This window comes from Gadus chalcogrammus, chromosome 3 (genome assembly GCF_026213295.1).
Source record: "Gadus chalcogrammus isolate NIFS_2021 chromosome 3, NIFS_Gcha_1.0, whole genome shotgun sequence".
Classification (NCBI taxonomy): Eukaryota; Metazoa; Chordata; class Actinopteri; order Gadiformes; family Gadidae; genus Gadus; species Gadus chalcogrammus.
In genome coordinates, this window is record NC_079414.1 from 19,367,979 (window position 1) to 19,375,478 (window position 7,500).

Genomic DNA, 7,500 nt, shown 5'->3' on the forward strand with positions numbered 1-7,500 from the left:
GGAACACAGTATCCACGTTTCTCCATCCCCTTGTAAACAAAACACCGCAAAACGTTCAGTGAATCAACCTCTAATTAGATATTTCAGCCCGGCTAGCGGAATTAAAAGCAATGGGGGTCGTGGTGGGGGGGTGGTGGGGGAAAGCTGTGCTGAGAACGAGGGATGAATATTTCACGACAGCTATTCTTCGGTGTCCGGCCGGGGGCTTGAGTTCCACACACTCCGCTGAGAGCTGATCACTGCAATTACCCGGGAGCTGGCGCTCGCTCCCATCCAGGAGAGGCGGGTGGTCTGTGGAACTATAGGGCTGCTTTCCCAAAACTCTTTATTTAGTTGATTTAGTTCCTCTGGAAACGGTTTCTGAATTGTTTGCCTTTTCAAATCGGATTGCTTAGTGCTCGCTGTGTTAATCGAACCGTAGAAGAAAGGGCCGCCGGAAGAACTCCCAAATGAGCACAACGCAATGTAACTGATGCATTTGACAACTTGCACATGCCTCCTCGTTACTGTGCCTGCATTTCAAGGGGCTCCACCCAAGCAATACTTGTGTACGCCGCCAGATGGACCATCCATAATATACTGTAAAGTACTCGCTCTTCATCACCCACGCCGTCCGTGGATCCTGGGCTCCAAGCGTGTGATTGGGTGGGTTTAGGTTGGAGGTCGCTGGAAGCGACCCACTCTTCCATTTATGTGAGATATATGGATGGATAGACGGATGAATGGATTGAATAAAAGATGACAGATGAAAATAGATGGATGGATAGATAGAATAATTGAAAGACATATAAATAGATAGACAGATAGATGGATAAATGTATTGAAAGATAGAAAGATATAGACAGACAGACAGACAGACAGACAGACAGACAGACAGACAGACAGACAGACAGACAGACAGACAGACAGACAGACAGACAGACAGACAGACAGACAGACAGACAGACAGACAGACGGATAGATAGACAGACGGATAGATAGATGGATAGAGATATATAAATGGATATAGAAACAAGAGATATTTAGAAAGATATACATACACAGAGCATGCACATCCCCCTGTTCTGATGCCCAGTCAAGTAGTATATATATATATATATATATATATATATATATATATATACATAAATAAACAGATAAAGACAGCCATAATAACATAATTCATCAAAGTTCCAAGGATCTTTTTTGATTTTATTAATTTATATTTTACACAATGAAAACAAATGGAACCAGGCCCACATTTACAGCTGCCGAACAAAGTCAGGAAACAGACAAACAAGTAACTTTGTTTAACAAATGCATGCATGCTGTTTGAAGTATGATCAGAGTACATTGATACCCGAAACTTGAAATGCATAATTCACACTGAGAATTGAGATTGTTTTGCGATTGTATCAAAAAAAAACATAGACCAATCTATCCCGGTCATGCTAACAATACAACACTTAATTCTCCATTGAGTGTTATACGAGAATCAAAAGGCACCTAGCTCTCTCTCTCTCCCTCTCTCTCTCTATCCTGCCTCATGGCTCTCTATCTTTCTCTCTATGGGAGGTGCCGATTATCCCGGACTCGCCAGGAGAACAGCTGGAGTGAGTTCAACCCATTTAGGCCTGGCAAGACTACACACACAGAGTCATTCACCCATCTCCCTCTCTCTCTCTCACACACACACACACAACCACACATGTGTTCACACACACACACACACACACACACACACACACACACACACACACACACACACACACACACACACACACACACACACACACACACACACACACACACACACATGCATGTTAGCCCCTCAGTCTCATTTTAGTCTGCATGGATACTACAGATGATAACATTCCAGAGCATGAGTTCCCTATTGGTTTGGCTGAATCGCTGTGTGTTTCCACCTGACCCAACTAAACTGCATGAGTGCACCACGCTCATCAACACAGAAAACAAAGGAGCCAGGTAGACACTCACACACACACACACACACACACACACACACACACACACACACACACACACACACACACACACACACACACACACACACACACACACACACACACACACACACATACATGTTTGTGCAAACATATATAAACATAAACACTCACACTCACACATACGGGGCCCTATCTTGCATCCGGCGCAAGCGACTTAGTCACTGGCGCATGTGTCGTTGCTAGTTTACAACTGGCGCAGAGCGTTCTTTTCCCACCAGCGCCACTCGCCGGTAAATTAGGGATTGATCATGCGCCGCAAGGGGCGGTTCGGCGGAAGGAGGAGGCGTGTTCTGGCGCAAACGGTATTTTGCCGTCTCTGAATACCATTGCGCTACTGACCAGGAAATACCTGGTTTAAAGTCAGTGGCGCGTTGTTCAGACGCTATTTTAAGGGCGCATGCATACATGCGCATGCGATGCATACGGATTGCTTGTGCACCTCGCGCATACACTTTGCTTCTCTCATCTACCTAGCAGCCGCACATTCTTGGTAAATTATTTGGGAAATAACAGCTGATGCAGCGGTAATAAGTTGTACTTTTAAATCAATGCATCTGCAAACACCGTACAGCAAACACATATTTTCTTGACACAGACATCGTGTAGGCCTACATGCCCATAACTTTTAGGATTGATGAGTAGGCCTATTTGATCGTGAAAAACATTGTTTTACCGCGAGTGAGTGTTAAAAAGAATGAATGAATGCGGGCGCGCGTGTGCTCTGTAAGGCGCCCAGTTTCCAACCTCGAAATTTCACTTCATTTAAATTTAATTTGCATGGTATTTCTTATCCTTACCAGATGCCCGAACCACCTCAGCTGACTCCTTTCTAAGTAAAGGAGCAGCGGCTCTAATCCGAGTTCCTCACGGATGGCTGAGCTTCTCACCCTATCCCTAAGGGAGACGCCAGCCACCCTTCTGAGAAAACTCATCTCGGCCGCTTGTACCCGCGATCTCGTCCTTTCGGTCATCACCCAACCCTCATGACCATAGGTGAGGATAGGAACGAAGATCGACCGGTAGATCGAGAGCTTTGCCTTGCGGCTCAGCTCTCTTTTCGTAACAACGGTGCGGTAAAGCGAACGCAATACCGCCCCCGCTGCTCCGATTCTCCGGCCAATCTCACGCTCCATAGTACCCTCACTCGCGAACAAGACCCCGAGGTACTTGAACTCCTTCACTTGGGCAAACTAAACACGTAACGCATAATACAATCAATGGCAATGTCTATTACCGCGGGGACACATGCATATTAGGATAGCATACAATACTGATAAGAAACAATGTTTATAATGTATTGCGTATATCATTAAATAGAACCACAGTTACCGCATATCATATGTTATAGCCTATCATACGTTTTCTTTGCCGAAATTTATTTGAGGACTCAGTACTATTCCATGTGTGAATTAGGCCATATTATTTGGCAATAAACTAAGCCATTTGCAGTTTGAAATTCTCGGAGACTGCAGACGCGCTGTCAAAATATCAACTCGTCCGATTCAAATGCGCTCATGGCTCTTAAAGGGGATGGGAGCTGGCACTCTCATTGGTTTGTTGCAAGTTACGCCCAAACCACACCTACGGGTAATTAGGCTGCTTCAGACCAACCCTTTTGACACTTGAGCCGCGGCGCAAGCGTCATTTATCCGCCTGTAAAATAGCGATAGCGCCGTAGAACCGCCCACAAAGCTACTTGCGCTTTGCGCTTCCCACGTGCGTTTCAGACCGTTAAAATAGGGCCCACGGTGTGTGTGTGTGTGTGTGTGTGTGTGTGTGTGTGTGTGTGTGTGTGTGTGTGTGTGTGTGTGTGTGTGTGTGTGTGTGTGTGTGTGTGTGTGTGTGTGTGTGTGTGTGTGTGTTACTGAGAACTGCTTATATGAACCATCCATCCATCATCCATTATTTATCCCTGAAATATAACTGCTGTATGTAAATATACATTTTAGCATCGCGCCGCAATATCTTTTAAAATAAGAAGTGGTCTTTATGTACAAATACACCTTTTTTTATTCACTTTTTAAAATTCTGTTAACGTGAGCATATTCACGAATAAAAAATAATGACCTTGTTTATCGTCTTGATTGTAACGGCTTTGATTGATTGTTACCTCGGATCTCACTTTAACTCTTGTCTCCTTCTCATAGCCTTCTGTCTCCTGTGAAAGCCGCCTTCCCCCCCGTCGCACCCGGCTGAACGACTCCACTGTAAATAGACAGAGCCGTGCCCAGAGGAAAGGGCTATTTTCAACGGTTATGTGGAGAAGGCCAATTAGCTTGATTTGGCGACGGTTCGAAACGATTCTGATGCTCCGGTGCTCCGACTGCTCGGGTAGCGGGACCTCAGTCAACCCAGAGTGTCACAGGAAGTCAATACTCAGAACACGCTGATGCCGAACAGTCATTTGGATTCCTGAAGTGCCCGGTTTGGTGCATGCTCGACAGAAGTAGGTACCAACACTAACATGGACTGAATGTGTCTCACTTGGTGACATGTTTTGCTGACTCTTTGCATCTCAGGGGGCTGGTTCTGGGGGAGTCACATTAAGGAGATGTACTGTCCTCTTTGTATTATTGATGTGTGTGTGTGTGTGTGTGTGTGTGTGTGTGTGTGTGTGTGTGTGTGTGTGTGTGTGTGTGTGTGTGTGTGTGTGTGTGTGTCAATGTGTGTGTGTGTTTTCTAGTTTATATGTGCATTGTATTAGTGGTGTTTGAAATGAAATGCTTGATATTCCTCAGTTCTCAGTGGTGCAAAAATAAAAAAAAATGAAGTCAAGACCAAGTAGAGAAGAAACGAGAAGTAGAAAGGAAACAATATATTATGGAACAGTTACGATATAATTTGGACATAAAGTACTATCAGGAAACGTGTGCAGAACAATAAACGGTATGTAAGAGTTGATTAAATGATTTAGTTTCTAGATTGCTGTAAACCGTCCCCCTGCGGATACGCAAGAATATGCTTGGGATGGTGAATTACATTGCCCACACACACACACACACACACACGCACGCACGCACACGCACACACACACACACACACACACACACACACACACACACACACACACACACACACAATTTGAGAATTATTACCTCAATTATTTACAAGTACACGTGTTACACACAACTCTAAGAATATGGATGACCTATTTATTGAAATGCACACTGAATTGCAAGTGATTTCGAACATAGGACAATTTATATTCTGCCTTTGTCATTTCACCTCCTCAGTAGCAATGTAACTAGAAGCGAAGACACCCATCTAATTCATAGATCCTCTTCCCCTTTTGTCATTGTGATGCTTTTTGAAATATTTATTTCATGTCCTCAAAACCAAAGGAAGCCTTCTTTGAGATTGATGTCTGTGGCATACTACAGTCAGATTTGGAAGATGCAGTGCATTGGATTATTAGCTAGTATAAAAAAAATAGAATTGTGTTAAGTACTAAATGTGACCAATTGAAAGTGACGGTAGTCCATCATTTCCTGTGGACAGATTCCCCCCCGGGCCGCTTATGGAGCTCATTGTGATCAGAGCTGCCACCGGCAAATATAATCACACATGAGCTGTTGAGATGAATGGGTTTCTAAGGGCTATGAATGAAGTGATATCGCTAAAATAGACCCTTGGGAAAAGGCTAGATAAAAGGGCCCGATACTGCCCCTATCTTCCTCCCGGGGTACTTCAGTCTGTCGAAAAGCTTATTCCAGGCCAGCCACTTTATTTTGTGGGTGAGATGGTTGGTGATAAATAATACAATAACGTTTAGTAATTGCGTTTTTTAATAGGAAGTGACTCACAGGCGACAGTGGCAACAATTAAAGGATTTGATCGTTGGCACTGATGACCACATTTCTAAAAACAACTGCACAGAGTGAAGAGGAGCAAAACAACAGAAACCAATGTTGTTTTGAGATTAATGGAGATCAAGCAGATATAGCTTGATGAGTCCACCACACAGTCAACGTCGTAATTGGTAACATTTAACATTGTTTGTAGCTTAAGGAAAAATGGACATATCTTTATTCTATCCCGGGCGATTCCAATAATTGTATCAAGAAAATCTCATCCTGTAACTGATATATTCTACTAAGAAAAGATGCTAGCCAGCCCATACATCTTTGTTTATAAGAATTGTAGTATCGGCTCATACCAGCTCTCTCACTCGCGCCACCTTACAAGTCGAGCTTAGCTAGTTTGTGTCACACAGTTGCACAGCCAGTTAGAGCAGACAGAATATTGTTCTTTAGTTATTGAGTTCTGAAAGTCTCCCTCCTACTAGACTGGCTCATTCTTACACATTACCACTTTAAAATTGCTATACAGTTCACAATTGAATAATTCTGTATAATAACAGTAAACTGAAACAGTGTCTAGTGGATTAAGTTGTATGTAAAGTTATAGCTATAAGAATACAACAATTTATAGGGCAGAAAGATCTCTGGATGGATTACCTCGATGGACTCAGCTATCGTGGCCTGTATGGACCTGTAAGGTGCCAGCAGGTATTCCAAAATGATGGTCTACAGCAGCAACGAGGAGTCAAATGTCAAGCGAAGGGTTTCCTTGATGGATTCAGAATTCGATTTTAGTAATATGTAAAACGATTGGTCATAGCACAAGGAAGATAGCAATTTCTTTATGTTATTTTCTCACTAAATACAGCCCAGACACAATAATCTTAGTTTCAGCCATATTCATTCTAGTTGTCTTATGAAAGATTTTACCAATGGTGTACCTTGTTATCAACACTTTTAACATGCCTACTTGGACTCAAGCCTTATCCAACACTTTCAGTGCAGGTAAATTGAGAAAGGTATTAGAATTTCAACACTGTAGCCTACACACTTGTTTGATAGCATGCTTCACATTATCACATCTTTCACAAACTGGATTTAATATCGGCCTACTTCTCACTAATTATAACCAGCAATGTTCCACTTAACCAGAATGTTGGGGTGACTGCAGTCTGTCATCTGAGTGATATTTCAGTCTTTTGATATCCAGTAATATTCTTGGCTGCTGAAATCATGTGCTAGCCCTTGTTTATGAATGGCTGCTCGCATTGCATCTAGTACAGTATTTTCTGACACATAGGCTCTATGAAACTGGGTTTACACTTCTTAACAAAAGTGGCGACACTCCGGGAAGTCAGTTACCATGGATACAAAAATTGGCCACATCATTTCTTGTCAGCAGCTTTGCGTAATCATTTGTTCATTTGTTGTCGTTTTTTTTTTCAAATCTACCCCTTCTTTTCCCCCTACAAATTTTTGAGTCACAGTGGTGTCACACTGAATTAGATCCTCGTTTTATTGCCATTCCAACCAGCATTAAAGTTGCTCTCTTTTAGCTCCGAGCCCAAAAGGCCTCGCCAAAATCGAGCCGCTTCTCCCCCACCCCCTAAATAATTAGAAGTAATAAAAGGAAATGGCCCGCTGCTCCCAGATAATCAGCCTCCCGTGTCTAAGCAATATTTTCTAAGGACAAA